The 17027-nt window shown below is 34.8% G+C and overlaps 2 protein-coding genes across 2 annotated transcripts in view; one reads left to right on the plus strand and one right to left on the minus strand.

Annotated features, from left to right (window-relative positions):
• LOC150099405 (NAD(P)H oxidoreductase RTN4IP1, mitochondrial-like) overlaps positions 1 to 15777 on the minus strand; it is a 289878-nt gene extending 274101 nt beyond the window's left edge. Inside the window, exon 1 of the mRNA XM_090404050.1 lies at positions 15749 to 15777. The gene's annotated coding sequence lies outside the window, so the exon portion shown is untranslated. The remainder of the gene's footprint in view (positions 1 to 15748) is intronic.
• The window catches only part of LOC150099408 (lipopolysaccharide-induced tumor necrosis factor-alpha factor homolog), a 75723-nt gene that overhangs the window by 6080 nt on the left and 52616 nt on the right, over positions 1 to 17027 (plus strand). The gene's annotated exons all lie outside the window — the stretch shown is intronic.

Raw genomic sequence — 17027 nt, forward strand, 5'->3', positions numbered from 1 at the left:
AAAATACTGGAGAATATGTTCATTTGTCAGTCGTAATACACCCATCTGGCTTAGGGTGTTATTTACGATGTCGTAAACCAACCAACCAATCAATCTGACTTGAAACTAAAAACCGAATTCACTGACGTGTAAACGTAACCGACACTTTAACTGAGGTTACGAAACGTTTTAATGAGGTGGCTGATCTACTGCTTTTGCTTCATCATCAGGAGTCACAGTTTGTAGACTATTAAACCGAAAATTGTAAATGATATGCTAATGATGTTTTTCTTACAATATCATCGGAAATAACTTGCAGCACTAAAGATTCTCTTATGTCTCGACAGTACCAGTAAACAGCTGTGCGACTTGAATGTATATAAATTAACATAAACGTTTATTCATGTTAGATGATAAATCACAATACGGCGACTTGTATAAATAAAGCCACAACATACTGGGAACGAAGTTAGAGCGTCTTTAGCGTAGTCATGTGACTAGAAGTTTGCAGACGATGAAATTTAATTCTTAGGCAGAGCTACTGAACGTTTATTAAGCGTGTCATTCATCGATCTCTTTATTCTGCTCTAACTATTTTATTATTATTCTTATTATTATTATTATTATTATTATTATTATTATTATTAGCAGTAGTAATAGCAGTCGTTATTAGTAGTAATTAGTAGTAGTAGTTATTAGTAGTAATAGCAGTCGAAGTCTTAAGCATGTACCAACAAACAGTAAAATCAACACCTGGCTTGTGACCACTACAGGAACACAACCATAAAACCACCACCCTCTGTCATCTATTATCTTCCTCAGATAAGCTCTGCTAAGCTTCGAGGAAGAAAATTACTAACTTGCAAGTATCTGTTATACACTTGTAATGCGTTATAAATATTATATACATATAATTACTACAGCAACTACGTATGCAATTCATCTGAGACATAAAAAAAAAAAAAAAAAAAAAATGTATATAATCCATATTGTAAATACTGTAAATATTATTATTGTATGTAACTTATACTGAGACATAATGAAATGTAAAAAAAAAGTATTATTATTACTATTGAATTGTGAGTGTATGCTGCATTACTGCATAGTATCGTGAATTGAGTGCACATTGATGCCAATCCATAATTAGCTAGTTTAAAAAAAAAAATGTATACTCATATTTATAAAAGATACTCTGTGTGATAGTAAACCTTATCATTTTCACTGTAAAAACAAAAACAAATAAGTCCTTTATAAAAAAAAAAAAAAACAAATATTATTATTATATTCTAAATTCAAAAATTCTGTATAAACCTTATTTTAAATATTGTAAATATTATTATTGTATGTAATTTATACTGAGACATAATAAAATGTTTAAAAAAAAAAAAAAAAAAAAAAAAAAAAAAAAATTATTATTATTATCATCAACACCGGACCTCCATGGAGTCAGAGACTCATCGTGGGAGGTACTCGCTATTGCATACAATGCTCATCCAACCTCGTCTTAAACTGATTCAATGTGTCCACATCCACAACACACTCAGGCAATGCATTCTACTCACCAACCACCCTCCATGCAAAGAACCTGCTTCTCACTCCTCTGCTCACACCCTCCCTATACAGTTTCCAGCAATGACCTCATGTTCTACTTCCCTCTCCAATCCTATGAAAAATCTCTTCCATATTTACCTGATAACAACCCCTGACCAGTTTATATGTCTCAATCATATCCCCCCTCTTCCTCCTATTCACGAGGCTCTGCAACTTACATTCCCTCAATCTGTCCTCGTACTCCACATTCCAAAGACCACTGACTACTTTTGTGAATCTTCTCTGTACCCTTTCCAACATATCCTCGTCACCATGAAAACCCGGCGACTAAATCTGTGCACAATAATCCATATGAGGCCTGATCAAGGCCTTATACAATGGAATCATAACCTCTATTTCTGCATGTCAGGGTTCTCCGCATCATTGCCATTATTCGATGTGATGTCTTCACAACTTGTGCAATGTGGCCTCTGAATTTCAAGTCCTTGTCCACCATCACACCTAGATCTCTCATCTCCTCTACTTCTGTTAAAGTTTCCCCACCAAGTGTATATTTGGCATCCCATCGTTGCTTACCAAATCTCAAAACCTTACACTTTGCAGCATTGAACTGATAGTTCCACTTACCTGCCCATTTATACAATCTATCCGAGTCCTCTTGTAAGGCATTAACATCAGCCTGACTGTGCATTGCTCTCCCCAGTTTTGCATTATCTGCAAACAGCTGGATATCACTAGTTAAACCCAACTCAATATCATTAACATACAAATTGAACAACAATGGCTCCAAAACTGCCCCCCTGTGGCACACCACTGGTGACCTTTCTCTTTCGAGATACTACACCCCAATATACAACTTTCTGATACCTATCTAATAGCCAGTCACTGATCCAACACAGAAGTCTGTTATCCAATCCCATCTCTTTCAATTTAATTAAGAGCTTGTCATGTGGCCGTCTATCAAAAGCCTTTGCAAAATCCAAGTACACCATTGTATATGCATCTCCTCTGCCCAAGGTATTTGTCACCTTGTTATAGTACATAAGTAAGTTAGTGAAACATGATCTCCTTTTAACAAATCCATGCTGATAACCATAGAGAATACTGCTGTTATCAACCCAATTCTGTATCCTACTTCTCACCAATCTCTCCAGGACCTTCACCACAACTCCAGATATACAGACCGGTCTATAATTTGAAGCTACAGCCTTATCACCACCTTTATGCAGTGGAATTTTACCTTCCTTCCACTCCCTTGGAATCTGTGCTGTTGCAAAACTCTTGTTAAACAGGCATGCCAATGCTACACTGCCAGTTCCCTGGAATATTCTCTTAAGATGCGTGGTGATATTTCATCAAATCCTATCGCCTTATTAACATCAAAGTTATTTATTTCTTCAAATACCTTATTATACTAAGAAGTTCCGTTTATACAAAATACCAACAATATCCCATTAAAAGTAAACCAGTTTTTGTTGACTAATGAGTAAACTTAGCGTAGCAACGAAGCCTTGCTACAGTGTTAATTTATACTTACAAAATTAATAACGGAAAAAGCTCACGTACAAAGATTATTTAATAGTATAATTTTCGCCTGTGTGTCACAGGTATCTTCAGTACATTAAGCTCAAATTAAACAATAACTGACAATTCCAAAAAGCGCCACCTAAGTAGCTGGTGTAAAATAACTAAAAAGGTCAATAAATTTCCTAAAAAAAAAAATCAATACAATAAAAAATTAGGAAAGATTAGCTGATTTGTAAAGTACTATCTCCCATAAAGGGGGAGGACGTAAGCCGTCGGATCTGTTTAAGTTAGGAGAATGAAGTAGAGTTTCACATGTTTTTTTATAAAGGCGTTCCATGAGAAACTGACTTTTGTGAAGAACTCTTGTCTTTCTCCAATGAACTCTGTGTCTAGTGAAGGTGGCATATTCTGCAAGTCCAGACTTTTCAAGTTTAAAGTATTCAATATAAGATTGGTGTTCTTCTAGCCGAATAGAATAGAAATCTTGCAGAACATGCCATCTTCACTAGACACAGAGTTCATTGGAGAAAGACAATAGTTCTTCACAAAAGTCAGTTTCTCATGGAACGCCTTTTATAAAGAAACATGTGAAACTCTACTTCATTCTCCTAACTTAAAGATCCGACGGCTTACATCTATCTCCTTTATAGGAGATAGTACTTTACAAATCAGCTAATCTTTCCTAATTTTTTATTGTATTGATTTTTTATTTTTTAGGAAATTTATTGACCTTTTTAGTTATTTTACACCAGCTACTTAGGTGGCGCTTTCTGGAATTGTCAGTTGTTGTTTAATTTGAGCTTAATGTGCTGAAGATGCCTGTGACACACAGGCGAAAATTATACTATTAAATAATCTTTGTACGTGAGTTTTTTCCGTTATTAATTTTGTATTGATATATCTACTCACGGTATACCTCTTTTAAAACTTAATTTATACTTGTTTTTACGAAAAAAAAATTTGACATTAAAATAATTGTGGCATAAGCTCTATATATTTTGTTTCTTGAAATTCTAATTAGAAATTTAATGAACTTGACTATTTGGAGTCTGCGAAAATCTCGATTTTGGTTAAAATAAAGCCGCGTTTAGGCAATAAATAATAATAATAATTCGAAACTAACTATGCAAAATTGTAAGTTCTAAATTACAAGCAGTAAACCGAGTTAAAAAAGCAATGTAGTTTCGGTTGCTATAGTAAGGAATGACATCATATCTAACAGTTTTATTGAGAAATATATCTTTTTATTATTCGCTTGTGTTAATTTTCTATACTTATTATTTACGGTACAACAACTTACATGAAAAAACCTTTAACCAAAATGTGACATAGAGTTTAATTCTATGAATAAATAAATTCCAAAAGGTACTTCAGTGTCACGTTTAGACGTTCGTCTTTCACTAATAATTCTTACCGGGATCGTCTTTCAAGTAGTAGTGCAATACGCGATAACCCATGTCAGAGATCATGCCTGCTTGCTCCTTTTAGTCGGTTATCTATCAGATGCTTCGTATTTTATTTTCTTTTATAATTTCAAGTATCAGTCGATTTTCTTGTAAAGGAAAGTACAGTTGACCCTTGAAGTAAGCGGGTTTGAACACTTATACGCGTTTTTTTTTGAATAAATATATTGGGAATTTTTTTAGAGATTTGCGACAATTTAAAAAAACTCGCAGACGAACCGCGTAGCCTAGAAATATTTAAAAACTTAAGAAAAAGTTAGGTATGTTATGAATGTATAAAATATATGTACATACTAGTCTATTCGCAGGTATAACGATTTATTCACTGGTGTATACACTAGGCTACTGCGAAGCAGTAGTATCGATTACACTGACTAGGCTATCATAAAGCAATCATATTGCTGCTTCGTTATCAGTGCATGAATCGTTATACCTGCAAATAAACATGAATTTCTTTTTCAGAATTACATACGATTCATCTTGTAAACAGACGCATACATTTATTGGTATCGATAAATACAGTACGGTACTGTAAATGTATTTTCTCTTCCTTGTGATTTTCCTAATAATATTTTCCTTTCTCTAGTTTACTTTATTGTAAGAATATAGTGTATATATAGTGTATATAATACATACATTTTTTTTTTTTAGGCTACGCGGTTCGTCTGCGAGTTTTTTTAAATTGTCGCAAATCTCTAAAAAAATTCCCAATATATTTATTCAAAAAAAAAAACGCGTATAAGTGTTCAAACCCGCTTACTTCAAGGGTCAACTGTACTTTCCTTTACAAGAAAATCGTCAGTGTAATCGATACTACTGCTTCGCAGCAGCCAAGTTTATACACCAATGAATAAATCGTTATACCTGCAAATAGACTAGTATGTACATACATTTTATACATTCATAACATACCTAACTTTTTCTTAAGTTTTTAAATATTTCTAGGCTACGCGGTTCGTCTGCGAGTTTTTTTAAATTGCCGCAAATCTCTAAAAAAATTCTAAAAAAAATAACGAAACCTGTGGTGAGATCATAATTAAAAGAAACACACGTATTAACTACAGTGAAAATTACTTAATTGTAAATATTTCATCCTAAGTATCTTAGGACATCATCTCAGCACAGTAGTTTAAACAATAATAGGAATAACATGCAGTTTAATGAGATTCTATTGATTACAATAGAATCTCATTAAACGTGCGTAACGTGTTACAGAAGTAAAAAAAAAAAAAAAAAAAACCTAATAATAATTATTTTACACAATTTTGTATGACAATTTCCCATACTTTAGGAATAGTAAGAATGTCATTGCGGTTTAAATTTGGTCTGTGTAGTAGGGCTTCAGAACTTTCTTTATATAAACGTTCATGTTTATATAAAGATCCATGTAAAATTTTAGATTTAGATTTAAACCGCAGAAATCTAGCCTCTCTCAACACGGAATTGAAAATCGAAACCATAGAATCCATTGGGAAAAGTCTAAACTTTTACACAGATCTTTATATAAACATGAACGTTTATATAAAGAAAGTTCTGAAGCCCTACTACACAGACCAAATTTAAACCGCAATGACGTTCTTACTATTCCTAAAGTATGGGAAATTGTGTGAATACGTGTGTTTCTTTTAATTATAATACATACATATCATACAAAATCTGTGTTAATCGGCTATTTGATGTCGACTAGGTTATCGTTAAGACTTCCAGACAACCGTAGACTATTAGTATTTAAGCTTTTGGGAAGTCAAAAGTTATACGCGGATTTTCGAACAATGCAGGGAGTCGATGCCCCTAACCCCCGCGTTGTTCAAGGCTCAACTGTATATTGAACTTAACTTTCTCGCTAAACATTACTGTACTTTGTAATTTGTATTCGTTGTGGATTTACATTAAAGCCCATTCTGTAAACTAAAGAGAAAGTTATTTAAAGCGATTTTCAGAACTGATTGATTTATTTGTTTCCATGCATGTCATTTGGAAGCACTGATCCATACCCAACATTCTAGATCGTTGTCCTGAAGATGTTCATCTTAAATTGAGATTAGGTCTCCTTCTCTGTGCAGGCCAGAGTGAAGTTTTTCGGCATAATTTACCTTAAACCGGGTAACAGCAACTGAACCGTGATATGATGTACTGCTTTATTGAAAGAGATGCGAGTATATTCTTTAAAATTCCAACAGTATTGAAAGCATTTATTCTAAAGTGCAGCATATTCCTCAGCATTCATCTTTCAAGGCTTGGATTAAATTGGGCTGTTTTAAATTATGAAGCTGTATTAAGTTAGTTAACAGAGCTGTTAGAGCCTCCGTAGCTCAGTCGGTACCCCTTTGGTCCGAAAGACCTGGGTTCGCTTCCGTCCATGACGTGATCAACCTTTATCTGGTCTCTTTCGAGTAAAGGTGAGTTAGCCGGTCTCATACAATGGTAGAGGTTTTTACACCCTGAAACTCGGGTTTTTCGTCCCTCAGAAGAGTCAAACCGGCCCCGTGAACACACACACACGGATCTGCAGTCAAAAACTCATACTTAAAATCCCTCATTGGAGGGCTCATCGGGTCCTAAGAGACAGATGTAGAAAATTGGGGGAATCCCGCCAACAGTGCTGTTTGCTCTGTCCGATTTGCTTGATTTAAAGGATGTAAAAAACTCGAATTTCCAAGAGGGAAACCTTTTACCTTGTATTACACCAATTAACTCATCTTCAGCAAAGCCCATATAAAGTTTCTTTGCATCCTATATGGAATTCAAACCCGAGTCTTTCCAAACAAATTACATTGTCGTTATTGAATGAGCTACGGAGGCTGTGTTGGTATTACATCTAAAGTCTCAAGTAGAAAACAGGGAAGTTCCAGACTATCCCATCTCCTTTACCAACCTTCTCTGTTAGGGTGATACATTTTGAACACAAGGAATTCCTTAAGCAAAGTCCCACCACATTCGCCTTTCCGAACGAAAACAAATATAGCACGAACTTGCAATGTTTTACAGACCCACCTTTACACCAGGAAAATTCGCACTATTGATTGCCTTGTCTGGTATTTGGCAATAAGTGCTGTAGGAAATCGAGACTATATAGCTCTTTATGTAGTCCTTGAACTCCTGGTTGATCGTTTCACATCGGACTGCTGATATTTTTATAGCACTCTTTCTAGCTAACGCTGAGGGACTCTTTTGTCCCTCAGCGTTAGCTTCCTGGAGCCCATGGTTTACTTCACTTGGAGTGGTCTGAATTAAAGCAAAAAAACAGCTAAGGCTATGAGTAAAATTTCCTTCCATAGCTTGTTAATGCGATGTGTAACGAATTTTTTATTTTTTATTTTTTCAGTGCTACGAAATTCTGCTACCGATGTCGCATCCATTCGAATGCATAAAAAGACTAGCGGTATTTCTGTTTGCCATATATAGCAATATGGATCATATGCAGTGGAGGCTAGTAACAATTTGTAGTGGTGGAGCTGCATGCTATCAGCCCAAACTTCACGTAAATCACGCGTTACCCCCACTACGTTATCCTCACTAGGTAGCAGTTTGGTTTGATCTGCATTGAATGCAGCTCCAGCGTAGTATATTAACCAGTACTGATACCTAGCCCACCCGCACAGCACATTGACTATTGCAAAATACAACTATTGCTACAAAATAAATTATCTAAAATACTATCGAGCGGTATTGTATTACAAACCAGAAAATAACGGTTTTTAGATACAACGGCGATAATAAAACAGGAACTTTCATTTTATACTGGAGGGGGTTGCAACCCTGCAGCCCTTATGGACGAGTAGCCACTGGTCAAGTGTGACGTTAGAAATATACATATCAGTGGGTTTCATTCTGGAATACCGTGTTTATTTCGCCGTAGCATATACTTGAAAATAGTGCTTTTTTTTTTTAAAGAAAAAAAATTGAAATAATACAAGAAAAAAAAATGGTACTACATACAGTAAATTGTACTTTGCTAATGAACTGAATGCACACACGAAATTCGCTACCAGACGGAAGGAAATACAGGTCATTCTTCTATTTCGTCACCCAATCATGCACTTTAATCGGAATTGCTATACGGATCTCATATTTCCTACGAGTCACCAGACGTTTTCATAACGTTGGTACAATTCTTACAAGACAACGGTTTTGATTCGCTAAATAGAATATGTTAAGATATGGCATCCTGTGATAACTGCCTCTTTTTTTTTTTTTTTCATTATTGTTTTTGATATAATTTTTGCTATAGATAAATATCAATACGCATAATGGAAAATAAGTAAATTTTAGTATCTGAAATCTGCTATATAAAAAATTAATATTGCAAATACTACTGCAAATGCTGCGATTTATTATGACAGTGTTAAAAATAATGTAACACTAATAATAAATAGCATCTTTTTTTAACTTGCGCTTGCCGATCACCAGCATAAATAAGTCAATTTGTATACAAAGTTATTTATTATTTCTATTTTCAATGCCTGTTTTGCCCGTTCTAGGCTGTATCATCTGCTGTGATCATATATATTCGTACCGTCAGTTAGTAACTATGTATCTCCTTCCAACTGAGATCAAATTTCAGTGTTACTTAGAATCAGACATTTCATTTCGTGCGAGACATTTCGTAATAAAATGAAAAGCAGCAGACATAATATGATTAGCAGCAAACTGTTTATGTATATCGATGATGTCACTGATTGCAGAAATAAAATTCCAGGCTCAAGTATTCACGCGAAATCATAGTACATGATTTCGTTGTTACAAAACATGATTTTTTTTTAAAAAAAGCATATTCTTTTTTTTAAAATTCATCTGCAAACCCATCTTCGCCGAAGAGTCCAAGAAAATAGTTCCATATATCCTATAAAGCAGGTCTTCAACCAAACGCGTACTTGTGCTACTCCGCCAACGTTAATGAAATCTGTAAAGCGCATGCGTGTGAAACGTTTGACACAAACAAGACGGAGGAGTGGATACCAAATGCGACATGCGTTTTGGGATCATGTTTTAATGATTAACTGTTGAATTAAATGCATACTAATTATATATTATTTATATTAAATGTTTTATGATATATAAATTAATTACGTAAATATTATTTTTATTAAATATATAACAATTTTAGTCAAATGTAACAATATGTGAGGAGAACGGAGTGCAGTTTGTGAATGTGTGGGAGGAATTTGAGGGACGGATGGAATTGTATAATTATATAAAGAAGATGGGCTGTATTTAAATAGTTTTGGTGTGAGTCGGCTGGAAAGATTGTTACTAGCAGGAGAGGTAATGACTGTAATGAATAGATCTGAGGTGGTGCGAAGTGAAAGAGCAAAAAAGCAGGGTAAGGAGAGGTATTTGCTCACTTGCAAATGGGGAGGTGAATATTATGAATGGAGTAAATGAGAGAGTGGAGGTACAACACAAACAGGGAAACGGGGGGAGTCAGGGTGGACGGGGAGACACTTTATGAAACATGCGGATGCTGAATTCAGAGGTGAATATGTGAGCGGGCAAACACAGATTGAGATGGCCCGGAATGGGTGGGGAGAGTTTAGGTGTGAGGAAAGTTGTAGATTTGGTGATAATATAGAGGAAGTGACTGGGAAAGGTGTTGAAGAGTCACATAGTAGGAGTGACGTTCGTAGGACTTGTACAAGCAGTAATGATTTCTTATGTTTATTCACTAATGCTAGAAGTATTCGAAATAAGGGGAACGAAATTGTTGCATTGCTTGAGTTTATTCGCCCTAAAATTGTTGGTATTAGTGAGACGTGGTTAGATGACGATGATGACATCCTGACAGGAATAAAGATGAACGGATATGATATTTTTCACGGTTTTGAGGCAGTATGGTGTGAGGTAGAAGTAAACAGGATGAAGTATTTAGTTGGGTGTTGTTATAGACCTGGTAATGTGGAGGGTAATGAGAAGGAAATGTATAGGCAAATTGGCCTAGCTAGCATGAAACGAGTGATCATTATGGGCGACTTTAATTATGGTAATATAGACTGGAAGCAAGAGACTGCATCTGGAGGTAAAGAAAATGAATTTTTGGAGTTTTTGAAAGATAATTACCTTAGGCAGTACGTAACGGAGGGTACACGAGGATCAAGAGTATTGGATTTGATCATCTCATCAGATGATGTTATTATAAATGAGGTGTCAAATCTTCCACCAGTTGGTGAGAGTGACCACGAGGTGATCACGTGCAGGGTGACCAGTCATTCGAGGACGTCTGTTAGAAAGGGATATATGTGGAAGTATAAGACTGGTAATTACGAAAAGCTCAGGAAACAGCTTACGATAATAAATTGGAAAGAGGAACTGGATGGAAAGGATATCAATGCTGCTTGGGCGATACTCGAGAACTATTTGGTTGAGGCAATATCAGAGTGCATTCCAAAGGTTAAGAGGGTAAATAGAGTAGGTATGAAATGGATGAATCAAGAGATAATGTATTCAATCTGGAAGAAGAAGGTATTATGGAAGAAACACAAAATGAGTATATATAACAACCAGTTGCATGAGAAGTACAAAGAGCAGGCGAGGAAGGTGACTAGCTTGATAAGGATAGCAAAAATGCAGTATGAGCAGTAGTTAGCTAAAACGGTCAAAAAAAAAAAAAAAAAAAAAGAAAGAAAGAAATCCTAAGGATTTTTTTCGATATGTGACCAGTTGAAGAAAGAATGATTATGGTAGGATGGGACTGATTGGTGAAAACGAAGGAATGATAACCGCTGCGGAGGATATAGTTGAGATATTTAGTGAGCAATTTATAAAGATATTTCATTCTTGTGAATGTGACATCGTGCAGAACTTGAAAGCACTGGGAAAGAAGGAGGAGGAGGAGGAACTGTTAGTAAGTGAACAGGAGGTATATGAGGAACTGAATAGACTTGATGTAAATAATGCCGTGAGACTTGATGCTATTTCACGACGATGTGTTTTCAGGGAATGTGCCAGAGAGTTAAAAACAGCTTTTGCATATCTTTTCAACATGAGTCTCTCACTGGGTCAAGTTCCAAAAGAGTGGAAAGAGGGTAAAATTGTTGCAATTCATAAGGGAGGTGATAAGAGTAAGTCTGTCTGTCTGGAGTTGTGGTTAAGGTATTGGAGAAGTTAGTTAGGACTAAGATTCAGAATTGGGTTGACAACAGAAAAATAATCTTTGGCGGTCAGCATGGATTTACTAAAGGAAGATCGTGCTTTAGCAATCTGCTTACTTTTTATAATAAAGTGACAAATGCATTGGATAAGGGTGTTGCATATACAGTGGTATATTTAGATTTTGCAAAGGCGTTTGATAAATTCCCCGGAAGCTGTATATGAGCAAGGGAGTGAGGAGCAAGTTTTTTGCATAGAGAGTGGTGAGTGATTGGAATGCATTGCCCGAGAGTGTGGTGAGAGCAGAGACAATGAATATATTTAAGGCCCGGTATCATAAATTTTGTGTATAACAGTGGACTTCCCACGATGAGTCTTTGACTCCATGGAGGTTTTTATAATAATAATAATAATAATAATAATAATAATAATAATAATAATAATAATAATAATAATTTATTATTAGTGCTTTAATGTCGATATGCAAATTAAAATATTGCTATAAACACACAAAACGAAAATAGAATCACGATACTATAATAAGCGTAAGTGATGGACGACTGAGAGATAGTAATCAGTTCTAGATTTCTAGATTGACCTAAGGATAAAAACAAAATACTTGTTTTCTAGTATATTTTGATATGATTAACAGAATGAACAGATAAGATCCCAAATATCCAGTTTTATTAAATTCCATCGATCTAATGGAGTTATTTGTTTACATCATTTCCAAGTGTTTTGCGAAATTTTGTTCCTGTAAATTTTTCGATTAAAGCAAAAATTGAAACAATTCGATAAAATTCTACAATGATTCTTCTTCTTCTTCTTCAGCTTTTCTCACTTAAGTAGGGTCGCTGTTTGTGGTGAGTCTCCTCCACAACCTCCTGTCTTGGACTGTAGCCACATCCAAGTTCTTCATCCTCAAGTCCTCCTCCACCATCTCCCTCCATCTCTTCTTTGGCCGTCCGTGCTTCCTCCTCCCCTGCACATCCATCTGCACGACCTTTCTTCCCACATACTCTTCCTCCCTCCTCATCACATGACCAAACCATCTCAACCTTGCCTCCTGTATTTTTGCTCCTAAGTTCGTAACTTTCACCGTTCCCCTTACATAGCCATTTCTCAGACGATCCTTTCTGGTCACACCGCAAATCCACCTAAGCATTCTCATCTCCGCTACCTCCACCCTGCTGATGTTATTTTTCCTCAGGGCCACAGTTTCCATAGCATACGCCATAGCTGGTCTCACTACTGTCCTGTAGATTTTGCCTTTTAGATTGATCGGCACCCTCTTATCGCATAGCTCCAGCCATCTCTCTCTCCAGTTCCTCCATCCTGCTTGTATCCTGCATCCCATTTCCTTCTCAGCCTTACCATCCTCTTTCATTGTTGAACCTAAGTATCTAACGTCACTGACCTTCTTGATGACATTTCCTTCCAGCTCGAGATCTGTCTCCTGACTGCCATCCACTTTGAAACGCATATACTCGGTCTTACTTCTGCTCAGTCTCATACCTCTCTCTCTTCCAGTACCTTCCTCCAACTTTCTAGTTTAGCTGCCACTTCTTCTCTTGATTCTGCACACAGCACGATGTCATCTGAATACAACATAGTTCAAGGCGTATTCACCACCTCCATCACAATATTAAACATGAACGGACTTAATGCTGACCCTTAATGCAAGCCAACTGTCAATGGAAAACTTTCTGTCACTCCCAGGCAGGTTCGAACTCTTGTCTTCACATTTTCGTACATCTCTTGCACCAACCTACCATATTTCTCAGGTACCTTCTTGCCTTGGCACGAAAATTCTACAATGATTCCAATTATAATATTGCAATGAAATTCTTCTAGCCAGACATGAGTACAGGGAGTACAATAACACGGATAAAAATGGTCTACTTTACTTTTTTTTTTTTTTGAAAAAGCGAAAAGCATGTGCTTGTTAATTTCTACGGTTCTGTTATCATTATTATTTAGAATTTTAAGCATAATTTCAATGTCCATTATTCTACTAGTTGTGGAATATGTGCTAGTTTATATATTATGATCACTCAAGACTATATAATTTTACTATATAATTTTTAAAAATTTTGATAGAAACTATTTCTTAACTTATTGTTACTTTTGGTTCAAGTTAAATGTAACAATAATTTTGCTACGTGATTCTTATTTTCAATTTAAGTTTTAATTGATTTTTTATGCTAATCCCATATGAAACTTTCAATAGTACATCAGTATAGCTGTTGTGCAGAAAGTTGATCAAAGGGAATTACTCTGATTATTATGATTTCAATCTTCCGTTAGAAGATCCAGATCTATCAAGGGTTCAAATGTCATAAACTTCACGAATTACTATTCTTATAACACAGTAACGTAAATGTAGTGCTATTGTTTAAAAAGAAAAACGAAATGTTCAAGACCAGTTTTAATTTTTAAGGAAGTTAATATTATTCATATATATATATATATATATATATATATATATATATGTAATAAATTTTTTAACTTGGGGATATTGTATATTAGGATAACCAAGTAATTTTATGAACTTGGTTATTTTAACTCCTAATCCCAAGTATGCAAACAATTAAGTTTGCGCCTGAAACAAAGTTCAAGTCTAAAGATGTTACAACAGCAGGTGCTTTACATTATGGGAAAATACTAAGAATAGTGATCAGAGCTTTACCCACCTTTACAATGAGTTGCCCTGGTGTTGTAACATCTTTAGACTTGAACTTTGTTTCAGGTGCAAACTTAATTATTTGCATACTTGGGATTAGGAATTAAAATAACCAAGTTTATAAAATTACTTGGTTATCCTAATATATATATATATATATATATATATATATATATATATATATATAATGTTATATGTTATTTATATGTATATATATATAGCATATAGATATATGTTATATATATCACTTCACGTGATATAAAACATATGGTTGAGTCACAAGTCAACTCGCATCATAAAGAAAGAGCTAGGCCTATTTGTGATTGATTATTAGGAAATATGGTGCTGATTATGTGATCGAATCGTATGCCTGATTTCTCAAAGGGAACTTGCACTATATTAAATATCTTTGTGATAGATTTGAAATATTTTTAAAGAATCTAATCAGTTTATATGTTAAAATTTGCATTCAAAAAGGAATATTTTCAACCTAAGTTGCGAAATGCAATACTCATTATCTAACCGTTTTTTTTTGTTTTTTTTTTGACATTTGCTTTGTCGCAATGCCAAAAGTGTCATACGTGCCAATCTCAAACATGATTGTGTGTTATCAGTTGTACTCTGATATCAAAACTCAAACCATCCTAAAAACAAGTTCAAACTGTTTTTAGAGTACGTAATAAAGTTAATGAAAATAACCGAATAATAACTCTTTCCAACAACTTCAAGTTAGCTTTCTTTTAATTCATTATCTGCCATTTTAATGATTATATTTTTTAAATCACCGAAGTGGGTTTCTCGTGATTTCATAAAAGAAGTATTTAAAAGAACATACTTTCGTTCTTTCTGCGTATTGTCCCTAATTTCCGAATTATTCGGACAAGTCCCCTCAACAAGAGCATTGGCAGTGTTGTTTTTAGCCAAACTTTTTTGGTAGTCGATAAGTAACTGGTTTCCTCCTTTCAAAAAGATTTTCAAACTACAAGAGATCCCTTCAACTTGAGCATTAACATCTCTTTAACCGGTTATCCCCATCCATGCCACATGCCATGAGAGAAGTAAATACAGTGCAGTTATTAATAAAATATATAAATGCATATTTAACACCTTTTTTGTATCTCATTTGGGTCTATTTTCCTGCATGCTGTAAATAAAAGGCAATGTTCGTAATCCTAATTAGTATTTATTTGTATGAATTTGTGTATGTTCTATTCAGTTTTTTGAGTTGCAATCTTAAAAACCAGAATTTATTACATGAGAAAAAAAAAAAAAAACTATTTGTTTGCACCCAAGAGCGAGCAATTTGGAAATCAGCTGGGGGAAAATGCTTAAAAAATACCTATGGTTGCTGCCTAGAATCAAGGATGCCTTCATTTTTTTTCTTCTTTCATTATATAGATCTTAGTCATGGAGGTTGCAAAAAGCATACTCAAATAACAATGCTAATAATTATACTTACAAGCAGGATCGTCACCAGATTAGATCACGCCCTGAGGCAAACAATTGAATATCGCCCCTGATGGAGTATAAGACAAAAATATAAGAAAATATCCAGTTGCTATTTTTTTTTTCTTACAAGAGAAAAATTAATATTAATTAAATGTTTGCTCTACGGGGATATTGCACAATAAAACTTTTTATAAGCTGTTCTAAATTTATAAGCTATGTCCGCTTCTATCGATATAGTTGCTAGGCCAACCAATCTTTTTTGGGTTATTGCTGTTCGCAAATAATTCTTAATCAGTTTAAGCTTGGAAAAACTTCTTTCCACACTTGCTACGCTAACAGGAATTGTTCGCGTAGCGACGGCGCCTACCGCAATATGGCTGAAAGAGCGCCCTTATTAAGTAGCGCCGTGAGGCAGGCTGATTCTACGCTACACCCTGTCGACGGTACTGCTTACAAGTATAATTTCCTGTGTGTAAACCAATTGTTTATGATAATCGTTTTATATGACTGAAACAAGCTGGCATACCTAATAGGTTAATAATAGAAGAAGAAGAAGATGATGATGAATTTCATTAAGAGGATAAAAATAGATGTTATCTATCAGCACATGACATTGTACCAGGCTATGGCCGAATTGCCATTAAATCGTGTAACTGTGTTGTCATTGTATTTCTACACGTCCTGATACAATGTCGTGTAGAAATACAATTCTAACTGTGTTGTAATTGTATTTCTACACGACATTGTACCAGGACGGGAGATTTCAAGATAAGACTAAACACTTTAAAGCCTTCATCATCAATGTTAACTATTTAGAAACTATTATAACATATTGTGGCAGCAAAATATTTTTTCCAACATCCGTCAAATCCACGAAGGTTGAAAATCATTATCCATTTATTGAACTGAGGGTTAAATAATAATATTAAAATAATAACAGATGCTAGCAATATTACTGGAATTTAATAGGAACTGTAAATAGGAAGAACATATCACATGTGGTAAGGGAAGGAAATGACATCATCTCCTTCCTTTTAAACTAGCGGGAACTTAATTTAAAAACAAAAATCTATAGGTCCTCATAACAAATAGCGATTCATGACGTCATGAAGATTTGTTTTAGATTAGCATGATCACGGTTATTTTATTAGAATGACTTTTCCAGATAATGTTTTTAAATTATAAAGAAGGAAATAGTGGCTTAAGCCAAAAAATGATTCTTCCTCCTATCTTCCTCTTATGTAAGCAATATATATCAAAGTCCAATTAGATATTCTAGATGGACATTC

Source organism: Typopeltis vanoorti, chromosome 14, assembly GCF_054136105.1.
Source record: "Typopeltis vanoorti isolate ZY-2024b chromosome 14, IOZ_Tvanoo_1.0, whole genome shotgun sequence".
Lineage (NCBI taxonomy): Eukaryota > Metazoa > Arthropoda > Arachnida > Uropygi > Thelyphonidae > Typopeltis > Typopeltis vanoorti.